Below are 6,356 nucleotides of genomic sequence, written 5' to 3' on the forward strand. Positions count from 1 at the left end.
GGCGATGTAGTTGTAGGCTGATCTCGTTTACCTATTGACTAATATACGAAGACCGATAACACGACATATTTGTCACCTAATAGTTTCGTGCAGGCAACATTCAGCCAAACAAATGCAAACTTTAAAGGATCTGGCGTTCTGAACCATCAACAAACGGATATACTAGGGGCTTACGGGTACTTTTGACGTAATGCGCCAGTCTCAGACATAAATCTATCATAGAGTTTGTTACAACTTAGCACTTAAGATGACGTATAAACCCTGTATAAAATCGCTGAATGTCAAATTCTGTTATAAGGATTAGTGTTTTTTTTGCAAACGTTTGGCTTTGATGCTTCAAATTTATCGTAGGGAAAGTTCAAACCCAAATAGAATGAAAATGAACCTGATGTATGACGCCATTAGTTTCTACATGTACAAAACATTCTACTTCAGATTGACATTTATATATATTTTTTTTGCTTTGATAAAGAATAAACAAGAGACAAAAATCCAATGATTCACGTCTAAGACGTTCTCAAGATTAAGACTAGAAAGCTTGCATAATCATTCTAAGACATGATACTAACCGCTACATTTGCTGATTACAAAAACGAAATTTGAAACCATGAATTATATTACACAAAATAGACTAGCGATGCCATGATAAATCAAATAGCCTTGACCAACTAACCGTGTCATGATTTACTATCTGTGTGTTAACAAATCAATCTGGACTTGATCAACCAACCACACGTTGATCAACCACTCTGTGTCTTGATTAACCACCCGTGCGTTGGTTTCGAGCACCTTCTTTATACCTCCGTCAGCCGACCGCGATTGAAATCATCACAAACACTTTCAAGTTACAGACAGGAAACGAAACTGAGAATAAAACATTATTTCGCATGTCTGCTGTTAATGCCTAAACCTTTAACATTTCCTCAATATCAGCATCGTATCAAGAAAATGTAAGCAAACAAATAAACAAGATCAGGACGTTGAAAAGATGATTAAGAGAAGACAAAAGGTGAGACTTTGTCTGACCCTCGTCGGAGATATTTACTCTTCCTTTTTCCTAGACACATTATCACTGTCTTTCGAATCTTCTCGTTATGTTGTACCGGACACTTTCATAATTCTGGATAAAAACAATCTACTTTCTCTTGCTCTGAACAGCGAAACATTCACTTTTTCTTATTCGATATTTCTCCCATACTTGACAGGGTTATCCCGCGGTTGCTAGGGAAAAGTTTTACCGGGGTAGGAAAAAGACAGCTAACACGCGCTAGACAGCGACGTCATCAATACATGCGTCGACCATTTTTTCGCACAGCGACGTTCTTCACCATTTCTCGTTAAAGTATGAGAGAAAAAGAATCTGACATGGGCCTGCCAAGTGGACAGAGATATATCAACCCTCGTGAAATATTTTGACTATCAACCCTCGGCAAGCCTCGGGTTGAACAGCCAAAATCTTTCACTCGAGTTGAAATATCCCTGTCCACCTGACAGGCCCATGTTAGATTCTATCCCTTTCCCCATAGCCTGCATCGAGTATTTGCCGCAAGAAGATATTTATAATACCGGTATGTATCAAGGGGATGCGTGGGTATAAACTGATTGAAATGATAATATCTGACCATAATAAGGTTGGTAAACGCATTTGCAAGTGATCACATATTCTATCTTGGTTAAAGTAAAAAAAAAAACCAATTAAATGTCGTTCTTTTACAGAAAATATTAAAAGTAAAACTGTCTAAAGATATATCGTGAAAAAAAAACTATGATCTTAAAGGAAATTATAATTATTTTCATATCTGATAATGATTAAAAGGCGTCACATTGCTGACCAATGACTATTATTTTACTGTGAAAAAAAATTCTAATTCAGGTATACCAACACGCGTTCATTTGGGATACGATACATTACCAGAGAAGCTTCTTAATCAAGTTTATATTTCAACTTGTATTTTCTGGTTCGTGTATTAAAAACTATATTACACAGATGATTTAATGGTGGTCATTTTGGTCAGTTTATGGCTCAGGTGCCATCTATGTATAACTACGGTTCAGCAAGCTTTATTCGACTGTGTGATTAATGTCTCTGGGTTAAATTCCCGGTTGCGTTCTCGGCGATAATCATTGGCGTGTTTCAGAGTAAATTTGGTGATCCTAATAAAGCGTACGTGTGAAATTGGCCCTGGAGAATATAAGTAATCAGACATTTTGTACCATTTTGGTTATTACAAGGCAAAGCCGGTCTGCCCTAATCCCTGCAAAAAGACTATTAAATCAATTACGATAATTTAATGGCATCACTATGGCTAAAAAAACCTACAGAATTGTCGAGTTTTTCTCTTCTATAGCCGATAATTCAATTTGTTTTATCTGGAAGTTAAAGGAAGATATTCGTAGTCTTATATATGGTCGTAATAAAAGATTAAATGTTTATTTTTTTACTGTGGATCATTGTATCAATGTCGTAGAGAAAGTAAAAATAATACAAGTTAATGTTCTTAATCATTAGGTATGCTCTTTTATCATTGTCATGTTTGCCAAATATATCAATAACTATCTCTACATTAGTAATAAATATCATCGCTTGATGTGATAAATTCATGCTTTTTTATTTATTAGTTTAACGTCTTATTAACATCCAGTGTCATTTAAGGATCTGCCAGGTTTGATGGTGGAGGAAAGCCGGAGAACCCGGAGAAAAACCACCGTCCAGCGGTCAAGAATAAACCAAAGTTTGTCCTGAGGCATCAAAAGGAAATTACAATGTCTTTGATTTCTTTGATTAGAGACGTCTAAATAAAAGGATCGTGTTACACCATACAGGAAACTTCATCTGTGACTTTGTAGTAAAAGTTGTTTTTTTTTATTTCAGTGTTGTCTCTTTTATCCCCCTGGCGACAAATAGTGTAGGTCTAATTGATCTGTTATATACTGTAAAGTTATTTGATTAGCGACCTCAGTAGTAATTGATATGTTATATACTGTAAAGTTATTTGATTAGCGACCTCGGTAGTAATTGGAATTTCTTGTTTGTTTATTGCCAGTTTTAATAGATAAGAGCCTTTTTATTTGATTCGTCCTTAAGATGTACAAAACTTTTAATTTGATTGGTGACCTTAGAATACTTTTTTATTTTGTTTGCCGTCGAGGTTGTAAGTAGATGTTTATGCGGTTGACTACTTACGCTTCGAGAATATTTTCTTTAATTTGTTTGGCGACTATGACATAGTGAAATGATTTTTGTTGATAGCTTATTGTAGCTGCTCAAGAGATAAATATCGATATGTGAATTCAGTAATACTTTTGATTGTTTGGTCTATAACCACTATTGATTGTTTGGTCTATAACCACTATTGATTGTTTGGTCTATAACCACTATTGATTGTTTGGTCTATAACCACTATTGATTGTTTGGTCTAAAACCACTATTGATTTTGTTTGGTTTTTGTTTCATTGCTTTAAGTATGATACAGACAGTCGTTTTTGAATGAAAAAGTAAAATGAGGTAACTTCAATTAAAACTCACCTTATATCAAAGAATATTTTGGAACAAATTTACGACTATATGTAAAACTATTTATTTTGGAATAATTAGTTTCGTGAAATATCAATTCAAATCGAAAAATGAAAAAAAAAAATAAACGTTAAAATATTATATTGCGATACTTAAAGCTTTGGAACAAAGAAGGACTCTATTATCTTGATATTATAGTCAACGCTATTGTATAAATTAGAAGAGAGATTTGTGTTGACTGACAATGACAAGCTATCGAGGTAGAGATAAAGGCTTACAGTGATCCTGTATGGCTACAGTGAGGAGATTAGCGGTCACTTCCTTCATGACATTAGTGGGCATCTCTTAGTGTATTAATCAATATTACACCGAGCAGACGTCCACCCTCTAATATCGGAATGGACTTTGTCATATTCCGACCGTGTGTTGTAACCGGCTTTGATGTTGTGTTGTTAGCTTTTAAATGGGAACCTTTATTTATAAATGAATGAATCTGACAGATGAGACAAAATCATTTCGCGTTTTACAGTTTAACAAATATCACTTGTAGTCGAAACCATTTTGAGATGATTGAATTTTGGTAAATCGTCAGAGAAATTGAATCGACAACAAAACAAGTAAAATTCAAGATGTGGTGTACTTCTTGGTAGCTTTTGATTAAGTTACGTTGTCGTGTCAGAAAATCTTGTTTACCTTCCTCTGATATTCCTTTCTATAAATATCAATTAAAATTGCATTATCAATGCATTTAATATATTGCTAACAATTGAATTCCATTCAATGTCGTAATTTTATTATTTCAAAACAACATCTCAAATCCGTATTGACATTTCGAAAAACATAGCATTGAACAACGATACATAATCTTTTGAGAGTATTACAAAATGAAATCTAATTACGTTATCTCAAACGAATTTTTAATCTAATAATGACGTCATATCTTCGAAATGAATCTGAAATAATCTGAAATTAAACGGCATCGACGTGATGGTAGTGTGGAAAGCAGATATGAAATAAAATATAAAATAAATAAACTTAAAGATCAGCATGCTGGATAGTTATTGCCTCAGTTACTAAAGGCCTCAAAAGATGTAATTGTTATTGTATTATGTGGTATAAATGTTCATGAATGAATAAACGTTGAAGTGGGGCACTGACATTATTTGGTGACCTATTTTACACAATGAAGAGTCTCGCACCCATTAATGTCACTTAAAGTTTTGTTCCTTGGCATGATCTGTTCGCTGGGGGAGTTTTGTTGAGTCAGCAAACAATTCTTCTGTATTCTGTGTAACGAAACTTGAGGGAGCCTAAAATGATTCTACATCCATGTGCAAAGGACTATTGAGCGGAAAAAGCCAAATTAAGCAAGATACGAAATAGACGGAGTGCAAAAAACCTTGTCATCTGGTTACGCTGAATGAGAAGCATGTGTCAAGAGACATAAAGTAATGCACTGTATCGATGTAGCCTCATACTGGGAATTCATAACCTTAAACATGAAGCAGTATTGCCAACTCATCCGATTTTCCCAGGTTGACAAGTTTTTAGGCATTTTAAAACACGAACATGTAACCCGATTGTTGTAGGAGAAAATGTTTCATTTCATTATCGCCCTGAAATCATGGACATCATATTTTAGTCAAAATTAGCCGCTAACATCAATTTTTAATCTTAACGAACGGCGAATACGCCGGGTAAAACTTATAACTAAGATATATCTGTATCAATTTTCAAAATATTTACCTTAAAAGCCAATTTCTAAAATCATTGGCAATGGTAAAGTCAAAGTCTTGGTTCTAGCATAAGTAATGAACAAATACAGATATCGGCAAGCTCATATTCAGGCATTTAATTCTGCATTTTAGGTTCTTTCCTTTAGACACCAGGAAAGCTATGAAATGAGAGTTTAATGGTTTAAGAATTTCGAGAAGACGTATGATTATCAACGTAGTTATTTGTAACGATGATATTTTTCACTGATTTGGGAAAATGCATATTTACCATTAAGCGCTATTTCGACACCGTAACACCAAACTATACACAGTTAGATGAAACTTAAACAGTTTTAAAATGACGTAACGATGAAACCCGCGGTCCTTTTATTTCCATAATACAAGTGTAAAAGCCCATGCGCACTAACTTCGCAGATTGGCGAGAGGCTTTTAGAATGGCCAATCTATCATACTCCCTCACCTTTTGTTAGTAAAACCTTCAGTCGACCTTGCCATAAGGCAAAATTACAATTAAACTGCATCCCACAGGTTTATAGAGTCTCATCAGAGCAATATTCAACACCCTGGAGTCTATTTATGTTTTAGGTTTTATTGCTGTGTACATAAACACGTGATGAAAACGAGATTAAAACGAGATTTCAGCGACCGATTGATCCGGATAAGGCAATAGCATTGTTTGCTATAAATTCTATTGGGCGGTACAAAGTCATGAAAGGTTTTTTCGTAGATCGTTAAATGCTTCTCGTGGGAGAAAATCAAGGATAGTGATTTTCTGTGATGACACGTATTATCGAAATAGCCACTATATGTCACGTGATGTGTGGTCAGTGTCGGGAGGACGTCAGTCTGTATCAGTTATGGTCTCGTGTGATGTCACAATTCCAATGTTTGATGTGTTAATTAACAAACCATATCTCGGCTTATCAACCATCGCATACATTCACGTCAATATAGTTTTTTTCTAATGTCATTAATCATGTATATCATTGTCATCGAAGAACAATACTAATCACTCCGGAACTCGCTTCATTTCCGGCTTGTTAATATCAATCCATTCTCCGGTTTACGTATTGTACCACTTCAAATATTACCAGGCAACGCTGAAT

This window comes from Argopecten irradians, chromosome 3 (genome assembly GCF_041381155.1).
Source record: "Argopecten irradians isolate NY chromosome 3, Ai_NY, whole genome shotgun sequence".
Classification (NCBI taxonomy): domain Eukaryota; kingdom Metazoa; phylum Mollusca; class Bivalvia; order Pectinida; family Pectinidae; genus Argopecten; species Argopecten irradians.